The 11,611-nt window shown below is 40.4% G+C and overlaps 1 pseudogene across 1 annotated transcript; it reads right to left on the reverse strand.

Annotated features, from left to right (window-relative positions):
* Positions 1-9,980: 9,980 nt before the first annotated feature.
* LOC112626638 lies at positions 9,981-11,189 on the reverse strand (annotated as a pseudogene). The gene has a single exon (XR_003119929.1). The product of XR_003119929.1 is annotated as a non-histone chromosomal protein HMG-17 pseudogene (transcript).
* Positions 11,190-11,611: the final 422 nt, after the last annotated feature.

Raw genomic sequence — 11,611 nt, forward strand, 5'->3', positions numbered from 1 at the left:
GACTTTCTTTTCTCTTCCATTGCTCTATTTGTCAATCCTTGTGCCACTACCATACTGTCTCAATTATTACAGCTCTTGGCATCTGATAATACAAGTCCACAAGCTTTGTTTTTCTTTAAGAGTGCCTTAGCTATGCTTGGCTTTTTGCCTTTCCATCTAAGTTTTAGAATTTGATTGCCAATTTCCAAAACCAAAATTTTGCATGGACTGTCATTTAAATTTGATTACATTTTTAAAGGTAGTGTTCTCTTTTCATCTGTTTTTTTAGGTGAAATATTTGTTGAACCTCTCTGTATACTTTTTCCTATGGTAGAGACTGGTGGAAGTTCAAGTGGTTTTGAAATATTTTTGTGTTTAACTGTGTTCAGTTAAAATATAACTATCCTAGAAAAGAGACATTATTCAAGTAAAACCCACTGATTCATATTAATCCTGACCTTAACTCTCCACTCTGAGTGGAGACACTTCATATACAGAATAGTCAAGGCAAATAATGATGAGCGAGAAAAGAGAATCAGAGTTCACATGAAACTTGCTAAAATCAGACATCTCTGCAATTCCAATCAATATATTTTTCTCCCTTTCATTTTGCTCCTTTACATTGTGTTGAAAGGTAACAAAAGTAAGCTGCGTCTCTGCATTATCACTTGTTTTGAAGGTCATGGCTACTGTCAACTTCTCTGAGGAACAGCCCCTCATCTGCACTGCTGTTCTGTATTATTATGACCTGTGCATCTTCACTTTCTCTTTCCTCTTCATTTTCTCGTTTCACTTGCTGCTCCTCAGTTTGCTCTGTGTCATTTCAGTGTTGTGTCTGAGTGACAAATGAGTGTTCAACCCTCTTTCTTTTCAGGAGATTGTTATAGTCTCTAAAAACCCAAGAAGTGCCATAGTACACTTGTGAAACTGATGGCAATATTGTCAAGCCTATGAAAATTTCTGTCCACAAGAGAATAAAGAAAATAAATCTTTGTCAACAGGCTTCCCTGTCCATTAGATTGAGAATTTCATGCCAGCCACATTTAAAATCTTGTATGATATTAATACTAATCAGTGTTTATTGACATCCAGACATGTTCACAACTGTTGTAGCAGCTGAGTGCCTGTAAGTTAAATTGATTTTAGTCCTTAGATACCCATTAACAGCACTGCTTCACATTTTCATAATGAAATACAGTTGTTTGGGGGTGTTTATGAAATGACATCTATTTGATTTATAAGTAACCTTGACTAGGAAGTCTCTGTGTGTTAGAATGCAAATGATCACCTCCCCCACTTTGATTGCCACATTGCAGCTGTATATTCCCATTTCCAAACCGTAAGAGACAAAGATCTGGAAAGACAACAAAGTTAGAGTCTGTCAGCCTACAGCTAATAGCGAAGATAGTGTTCAGACTTGCTTTCAACCAGATCAACCATGAGTCCGCTAAGGGGACTGTGTGAGGATGTAGTGAAGAAACCTCAGGAGGTGTTCTGAATTCAAAAGAAGAAGAAAAATCAGGCTCAGAATGCTGGCAACCTGTTCGCAGGCACATTTTAACCCTGAAGAACCTTGGAGTCTGACCTGCCTTCAGTGAGTCAAGATATTCAATCAAAGCAAGCCCCAGAGCTGTAGGGAGAAGAAAATACCACCCCTGGTTTTCTACCCCAAATGCAATTTAGAGTTGATTGAGAGGTTTGCTGAAACCAACCTGGTTGAAGACCCCTGAGTCTTGACACCTCTCTGATTCTCTGAAGAAGTTTGCATAGAGGGAGTAGAAGTTTTGACAGAGTGTTCTCTGCCTCCATGATATTCCCTTTAGGGCACACTTATTTGAAGAGAATGTGTTTTGCTCTAGGCAGAGTGCAAGTACATTGGCCAAGAACAGATAGCCCCAAGTGTGGCTCTTTCCTACAAGGGGTGAAGAGTGAGGAGAAATAGTCTGAGGGGGTTCCCACCTCAAGTCAGGCCCACTTTTGACTTACAGCTTTCTGATTTTTAGCTTGAGAATTGCATTTACTTTAAGTGTAACAGTAGGCCCAACAATTTTTGTGCTTCAATGTTTTATAATTCAAGGTTGAGTCACAATGTCCCTTGCCTAGGTATTGCAAAGCAAGTTTATAGTAGTGCCAACTTTGCTTTCCAGGGGGACTTTTAATACACCAGATTCTTTGTGTAATATTAAAGGGGAATATTTGTATAAGAGGACAGGTTTCCATTGGTCGCCATGGCTACAGGACTATCTGAATGCTGATGTTCTAAGTTTTTCCATCTTTATAGGCAATAATACTTTGTTTCCACATACTTTAAACTTTTTTTCAGGGAATTTTATGAAAAGGAGACAGATGAATGACTATAGTACTCAGTAGGAAATGTAAATCACACTTGGAATAATACAGATAGTAGAAAACATGGCAGAAAATGGAAGGTAAGAAAATGTGTAACATAGAACTGAAACAGCGTGTGTGCATCAGGAAGAGGTCCAGTAGAAGTAATCTCACAGAAAGGAAAAGGACAAAATGCTTTCTCTGCAAAGAAGAATGGAGGTGTTGCTTTTTGGAACTGGGGAGAGTCACCCTAAAATAATGTAAAAACAAGAAGAAGAATTCCATAGAGAATGCATGGACAATTTTTGTGGCTCTCCATCCTAGGTACTTGCCCACTCCACCACATACCACCCACATTACATACACTATACTTGAAAGATTGAGCAATCTCAACGTGGGAAAAGTTTACCAATGCTTCAAGGCTATTCGTGGTCATTGCCTTCAGTGTTGTTCCTGCCCTGCCCTTGCCTTGATCTCTGCTTCTATCAGACTCTTGCCACTTGCCTCTGCACCTTCAACTTCTGTCCTACCTCTAACCCTTTGGCCTTGATTTTTCCACATTTTTCCTGCAGAGCATAAGCTGGCGTGTTTGTCCCTTGGCTGCGTAAGCCCTGGGCTCCCTCAGTCAAACCCTCAGACCCATACCAGCAATTGGACCAGTGGCCCAGCCAGCCAAACCATCATTTACTTCCTATATGAGATCTTCAGTCTACATTTCTTTTTCTACATGGAACTCACCAGGAAGCCTAGGAGACACACAGAGTTTTTCCTGAGGGGTGTGTGTGTGTGTGTGTGTGTGTTGGGGTTTTTCTTTTTTGGTATTTCTCTATGTGACTTTCATTTGCTGTCATGACCCATGGTGTCTTCATGATTTTCAATGAAGGGAGGAATTATATGGGTTCCCCTGGACTAGAACTTTAGTATTTTTTTGAGGATTATGATCATGTATTTCCTAGCATTACTATTATTCTCTATTATTAAATTCCTTGCTCATGCAAACAGGAAAAGAGAAGAGAAGACTGTGGAACTGGAAATACTGAGGAGAAACTTATATTAGTTGAGTTATGAGTAATTTGCTTCCAAAGACATAATATTTCCATATAGCACATACTCTAAAAATCAAGCAGACCCAAGGTAGGAAAGATTTACTGATACCTACTTTCTTAAAGTCATATAACCAAAATTGAAATATGTAATGAAAAGAACACAGAGTCAGCTAGGTCAGATTCTAGTTCACTCACTCTCTTCGTAGAAATTTGAGCAATTTAAATAGTGTCAGCCTCAATATCCTCACCTGTAAAAATGGAAATAATAATTCCTAACAAGGTTTTCTAGGACTCTATGAGATAATGTATATGAAAATCTTTTACACTGAGACCTGGCCCCAGATAGACACGCAGTAAATATTTATTCCCTTTCCCTTTGCCATCTTTGTGGATGCCAAATGAAAAAGTTGATGCACTTTAATTTATTGTCCACCATCTTGTGGGGATAACAGTTATCTGAGCACATTAGAATGACTTTGTTGTACATTACCACTGAATTATTCTCTGCCAGGTGTCTCAAATCATTAGTCCCTTTTTCTTCAATCATGAGACTGTGTGATATGTGTATTTCATAAATTAAAGTTGTCCTTAAACTGCATCTACTAAAAAGGATAGATCTTTAAAACATGTTCTAAATGTACCTGAAGAACAATATCCAACAGAGAAGGGCAGCAGTCCCAGGAAAATATTTTGTTGGAATGAAAGGCTGGAGGTCTGGCTGAGGCCAGCTGACATGTAACCAAGCTTTGCGGCCCTTCACCTCTGGTGGCTTCAGATCCCCTATACCTTCATCTCACAGAGCGGTCCACAGCTAGAAGGGGCACTCATTGGTCCCCTGACCACACAGCAAGTCACTGCTCCCATTTTCTGTCTCTGGCTTGTACTCCAAGCATGGTACACTGGACTTCCCAAATGCAATCTGCTCTCTTGGTTGCTGTTGACAATTAAGATTTTACAGCCTGAAGTAATTTGTTTGAAGAGGGAGTCGCAGCAGCTTTGGGTGTCCTTTGCTGTGATTGGTGGCATGGGCTTTCAGCCTCTATAGTAATGTACAACAGATGCTGAGGAACATCTTGTTCTAAGTAACACCACATTGGAAATGAAGAACCAGCCTCCACAGTCATTTGTACAGTCATTTGTATGAATGAATTTCCCATTTTGAGGTAGGCAGATGACACTTTTATCTAAAAACAATTTAGCTTTCTTTCTTTGGGAGGAGGGGCTAGATCTACGAACAGAATACAAAAGAGGTTATGGAGACAGGGAGAAGGTCTGGGTGGAAGGAGATGAACCAAACCAAACAAAGCAATTAAGTGAGGAATTTGCACCCACCTGTTTTTTGTACAATGATAACACAATAACGAGGTCAGGAGATCGAGACCATCCTGGCTAACCCGGTGAAACTCCGTCTCTACTAAAAAGTACAAAAAACCAGCCGGGCGAGGTGGCGGGCGCCTGTAGTCTCAGCTACTCGGGAGGCTGAGGCAGGAGAATGGTGTAAACCCGGGAGGCGGAGCTTGCAGTGAGCTGAGATCTCTGGCCACTGCACTCCAGCCTGGGCGACAGAGCGAGACTCCGTCTCAAAAAAAAAAAAAAAAAATAACTATTTCTTTCCATGAACACTTACTCCTTTAATTTGGCTTCACCCAGTGTTCATAATAAAGAAGGATGGGGAAAACCAAAAGTTTTATTTGTATTTATCACATGATCAAATTGCTGGGCATTTGAGCTGCTTGGGAAACAGGATAGCTGCCTGGATGAGAAGTGAGAGCTCTTCTGAGACCAGCAGCCATGAGCAATTTAGACTGGTTGTCCACTAACTGAACTCACAGCTGTACCCAACCCAGCAGCAGATGCTGTGGTCCTTGATCTGTTGTCAAGACTAAGGTGGTGTCAGGTTGCACTCTGCTTAGTTATGGCATTTAAATCACAAAGGGAATAGTGAAGGGAAAAGGCGGTGTTTTAAACTTCGTTTCATGTAAGCTCTCAAAGGATGGCACTGTGGGGAGAGAATTAGAAGCCTGAACCATCAAATCTAGTATTGTTTCCTGTGAATTCTGAGTTATTTATGTTGCCTTTTCCAAATTTTCCTCCTTCTGCTATTTTTCTTTGGGAATTCCCAGAATTTATTTAAGGAAGGAGGGAGTATGTTCCCTGGACTTCCCCCAGGCCTTCTCCTGGACATTTCTGTGCGTTTCACAGACACAGAGAAGAGGGCTAGGCCCCTGCCTTAGGATATTTCTAGGTACTCCTCTGACTACATCTTCCTCATAACCTGTTATTTCCTTTCCAATTGAACATGTGGTTGGACATTCTAAATAAATATAGGTTTATATATAAACTATTCCAATACTTAAATTAATTCTTAAGGAAGTGGCTTGAATTCAACTTGAAAATTATGATGTGTTTATGTCTTAGCAAAAAAAGAATAGAGTAACAAGATCTTTGAGTCTATAATACGACTAACCTGGGTGTGAAGTGGTGTCGAGGGACCCTCTGCAGAGCTGGCAATAGAAGTGAAGGAGCAGACACCCTCATACAACCAGGTCTCTAAATTCCAGGGTGAGTGCGCAAGGTGGGTGGTAATATTGTCCCAATAGCTGTTTCTCCTCTGAAGAATGACCTGTTCCTCTTTCTACTGATAATTCTAAGAGAAGGATGAGAAGAGAAAAGGAAGAAAGTTGTGTGTTAGTTTGCTAGAGCTGTGTTAGTCTGCTACAGCTGCCATCACAAATACCACAGACGAGGAGGCTGAAACAACAGAAATTAATTTCCTCATAGTTCTGGAGGCTTCCTCATAGTCCAAGATCAAGGTGGCAGGGTTGGTTTCACTCTGAGGTCTCTCTCCGTGTCTTATAGATGGCCATCTTCTTTCCTCTGTCGATGTTACTTGTGTCCTAATCTCTTCTTATAAATATGTCAGTCATACTGGACTAAGGCCCACCCTAACAAATCATCCATTTTAACTTAATTACGTCTTTAAAGATCCTATATCCAAATACAGTTCCATTCTGAGGTACTGAGGATTAGGCCTTCAAGATATGAATGTGAGAGTGAGTGGCATAATTTAGCCCATAATAGGCCATAAAGGAAGAAGTAGGATAATGGCATGTTCTTTATGACACAACCCCTTTCCCAAGGTCTTCCTATTATTACCAACAACCATGCATCCTCCTTGCTGTCATATATCAATCTGGAAACAATAAAATTGTTCTATTTGAGGGCAAGAACGAGAAAAAATGGGTCTTGGGGTCTAATAAGAGAAAAACCTACTTAGTGTCAGGTGCCCTAAAAAAAAAAAAAAAGTTTGTAAAGAATAATTAGTGGGCTGAGGTTTCCTGTCTCCTAATTTTGCAAAGGGTTTACATTTTGTTAGGTTAATATGTAGGGAAGGGGAACTACTACCTACAACTTAGTTGTGGACCAGAACTCCCTTGTCTCTCCACTAATGTGACAGAAAAACTGTGAAATTTATAAATAAAGAAATTACTTGTAAAGAAGAAACATGTAGCCTTGTTAGCCATTGGCAGCCATGCCACTACCATGAGGGAAGCCAGCCTGAAACCCAGACCAACACAGGGAAGGGGCACAGCCAAGTGCTCCAGAGAAATGGAGCCAGAGCCCTGATCAAACCAGGCTTAAAGCCACTTGACCACCAAACGGTTTGTTTTTGGAGAGCTGGGGTCTCACTATGTTGCAGGCTGTTCTCATACTCCTGGCCTCAAGGGATCCTCATACATCAGCCTCCCAAAGTGCTGGTATTACCAGTGTGAGCCAAACTGTGTATTACATGAGCCAATATTAAGCTGAATGTTCTATTACTCTGTATGTTCTGTTACTTCCAACCAAACACATCTTAATGAACCCAGAATGTGTTCCCAAGAATGAGTTGAAAGTTACAGACTGTAAATTGCCAGAGTCACTGAGTGAAAATTAGGTAGAAGGTAGTGAACCTTTATTCTAGTCTGGGAAATTGACAATCATTGCCATGTGATAGCACATCAGCTGGTTAAACACAAGGATTGTGACCACATGCCCACTGAGGCTATAGCACTAGAAAACTTGGTAAAGAAAACTCAGTGAGTTAGAATGCCTGTGATCTTCAGAAGGATCATAAAATAAAAAGGCAAGCTTAGTCTTAACAGAGCTTGTACAAAAACAAAGAAAGATGGAGCATGGATTTTCTAAGAGAAGCCTTCACTGAAAACCTGGAGTCATAGTATTGGAAAAGCCTAGAGAATTACAGAGAAAGGGATATGACCCCAGTCAACATCAGCTGAACACCCCCACATAAATGATGTAAACTGTAATTTATCTGGCATGCTCAAACCAGTTTGAGTTGGGTTTTCAGTTGTTTACTAATCTTCCAAGGAAGATTTACTTACTTTTAGTTACTTTCTTTAAACCAATACAAGGCCTAAAATGTGTCATTGTTGCTTAACATTTATTCCATTCTATTGTTCCTGCCTCCTCCAGGATATTCAAGGTTTTACTATTTTTCTTTTTGGTGTCTTGTTTCTGCTTAATCTGAAAAGAAGAAGAATGAGCTAAATGCTGACACTATTTAGGTAGAGCGACTTCTTAAACTACATAATATCAAATCGGGATTCAGAAAATAAACCTGAGCATTTGTGCTTTGGTAATGCATTAATAGCCTAACCATGATAAAGCTATTATCTACGCTAGTTCAGAACAGATCCAGCCACTCAATGGTGAACTAGCAATCTCTTCTTTATGTCAGATTATAATTGCTGGCTTGTGACTTGGGCCTTGCCTTCTCTGCTCTTGACTGAGGACTTGGTGATTTATCCTGGGGCCGAGACTTGGGAATGCAGTTCTCCACACTACCTCTGCCTCCATCTTCCCAGCATATGCCTTTCCTCTTCAACCCTTTTTTAAAACCTCTTCTAGTGTTATCACGACAACTACCTTAACAAAAGAACAAATTTTAATGGATATGCAAGATTCTCAGTTGCAAGATGCAGAGACACAGTTCTAACTCCTGGAGAAGAAGTGACTTAGCCCACATAATGCCATGGAATACCTGGGATCTAACCTCACAGGTGATTGAATACAGAACTCAAAAACCAATAGGTCAATGTTTCTCCATGTCTTTCTTCAAATAACTTCTCTTCTTTCTGAATGTCAGCTTTGGTCTTCCAGGCCAGCTGTCTTTATAGGACTCTAATGATAGCCAGATTTAGGCTTACATCCTGATAATTTCATGACAAGGGATGAGAAAGGAATCTGCCCTACCAGCTGCAGTTAGAAAAATTCTGAGAAAGGACTCTGATTGGCTTGAGGTAGGTCATACACCCTCGTACAGTCACTGTGGCAAGTGGGAATGGGTATAAAGCTTGACCCATCTGGGCTAGGTATCCACTCCTCATAGAGGGAGGATGATTGGCCTCCCTCAACACAGCCACATGGTTGGAATGAGTGAAGAATGATTACCCAGAGAAGAAGGGGTACTGTTCTAGACAGACACAGCAATGCCTGTCCACTCAAGGCAGCAATGCCAGCAAAGTAGCAATCTGTTCAGTAGTGAGCTGGAAATGCATAGTAATATAATCAGTGACTCACATTCAATAGGTACTCAGTAAGTGCTACTGATTGGACAACTTAGTCCTGTGCTCTCTAGCTTTGGAAATGGTTTTTACTCCTATCTCAGTCTGGAGATGTCTGTTTAACCTCTGCCTTGCCCCCATTCTCAGTGTCTGGTCCTTCTGCCTACCTTCCCAAGAAGTCTTTATGACTGCTTCAAAAGTAAAGCTACCAATAAGTCAGGCAATTTACTTGTCTCATTTCTTTCACAAATTCAAATATTTTTCTCTTTTTTAGTCTTTGCCATCCTTCAGCCTCAGCTCCTGGCTGCCCTTTGAACTTAGTGGTTTCCATTCTCACAGTCATGAGGGCTTTCCTAGAAGATGTATCCCATTGGCCAGACGCAAGATTTACTTAACGTGTGTAAACACCAGCAGAAACAGTGCAATTACACATATGGTCTACATTTAGGAACCTAGACTACCATTCATATGAGGATGCCTCAATTTACTGTAGATCCTCAGTTTGTCATTGGTGACAAGTGCAGAATGAATACTTCCGAAGTCCTATTTCTAACCAGCAATAGGTATGGAAAATCCTGAAGCCAGTTTTTGAGGGGCCTCCTCGTTGAACCTTCTTGCCAGTTAACTGCCTTGTTACAATCAAACATGTGGAACACGGACAAAAATTCCTGAAAAGTGACCATTAGTTGACTATAAATAGCTGGGAGAAAAACATCCAATGGAAGCTCATGGAGGATTACCTTGCCAACTAATGTGACAGATAAGACAGAAATGGGTAAATGCTTCCTTCTTCTTGGTACAAAGACAGAAAAAATGAATAATTACTAAATGTTTTACAAATGAGAAAATGTGTTTTTTTCTTAAAAAAAATAACTAGGAAATAAAATCATGTATCACTTTGGGAGTAAAGTAAACTCAGAATCGCACTCTCCTAAAAGATAACTACAAATAAGAAACTTGGGTAATATCAAATGGAAACACATGGTATACAGCAGCCCTGCTGTCTGAGACAGATACAAGAATCTAAACTATTGATTCTGGCAACATTTGTATGACTTTCTTTTTTTTTTTTTTTTCCAAGCCAAACTGTATCCAGCTTTATTAAAGATACTTTCCATAAACAATCATGGTATTTCAGGCAGGACATGGGCAGACAATCGTTAACAGTATACAACAACTTTCAAACTCCCTTCTTCAATGGACTACCAAAAATCAGAAAGCCACTATAAAACCCAATAAAGTCTTCATCTGATGCTCTGAACAGGGAATGTTTAGAGTGAGGGTTGACATTTCACATTTAGCATGTTGTTTAACAACTTTTCACAAGCCGACCCTGACTTTCAGGAAGTGAAATGAAAACGGTAGAATTTATCTGAAGATCCACAATCTAGAAATGGAACCAATGCTGTTTTGACCAGTGCCATCTCAGTGGCATCACTGGAAAGTCCAGATTGCCTGACACACTGGTAACCAATGACTACGGGTCAGGTCCCAACAGATGTCTGGGCTTAAGGGAGTTAAGTCTATGCTGAAAGATGGAAAGGGAGAAGAGAACATAAAAACAAATTTGTTTTTCCATACCACAAGGCTTTTGTGCCAAGGTGGCCATGTGTGTCAAAGTCAGGGACTCCCTCCTCCTGGGAACCAAGAGGAAGTCTCTCAAAACTAGAAGAGAAAGGTGTTTTCCCCACATCAATCCAGCTTTGGAGACATTCTATTAGTGACATATGCCCCTTCCCCAAAAAACAACAATGAAGTGTTCTGTGTGCTAACAACATAGCTTTAAAAAAAAAAAAAAAGTAAAACAAAATTCTGCATTTTTATAAAACTTGATAAAAAATAGTATTTCAAACTGTACAGTCACCAGAAGTACACAGTTATCAAAAATGCACACACTTCACTTGGCATCTCCAGCACCTTCAGCTTTCTGTGCCTGGTCTGTTTTGGCATCTCCGTTTTCTGCAGGGTTATTCCCCTCCTTGCCAGCATCAGCTTTTCCCTTTTTCCCTTTGGGTACCTTCTCTCCCTTCTTTGCAGGGGCCTTTTTAGGCTTGGGCTCTGGCTTTGGAGGATCAGGTTTAGCAGACAACCTCGCGGATCTTCTCTGTGGTTCGTCCTTCACCTTGGCTTTATCTCCTTTAGCATCCCCTTCAGCCTTTCTCTTGGGCATGGTGGCGACGGCGGCGGGACGTAGGTGCTGGACGCGGGATGCAGCGCGCACGGGCTTTGGTCGGTCCGGGGGTCGTTCTCGCCTCTTCTTCTTCACACTGCTCCTGTATGACTTTCCATTACAGCAAAGTTACTGAAATGGAAATGTGGACTACCATCTTGCAAAAAGGATAATCTCAAAAATATGGCCATCTTGAGAAAGAGGACATGCAAACATTAGACTCTTTATTTCTTGTCTGTTATTGCTAGATTTCTCAATTCAGAAAAACAAAATACTTGGTTAGCATTTACTGTGATGGAAAAAATAAGAATCTCCTATCTGGTATATCAGATTAGTCATTGAGAGAAATGCAAATTAAAACATCTTGTGGGGAAATTTTGCTGTTCTGTAAATATATATAGCAAGTTTAGAAAGGAAAGTGGTAAAGGATAAAAGGAAGCTTTATAAGAACAGCTGACATAATTTATCCAAAAATATCTATGGGAAACTGTGTGCTGTGATTTTGATAGTTTATCACTAAA

This window comes from Theropithecus gelada, chromosome 6 (assembly GCF_003255815.1).
Source record: "Theropithecus gelada isolate Dixy chromosome 6, Tgel_1.0, whole genome shotgun sequence".
Lineage (NCBI taxonomy): Eukaryota > Metazoa > Chordata > Mammalia > Primates > Cercopithecidae > Theropithecus > Theropithecus gelada.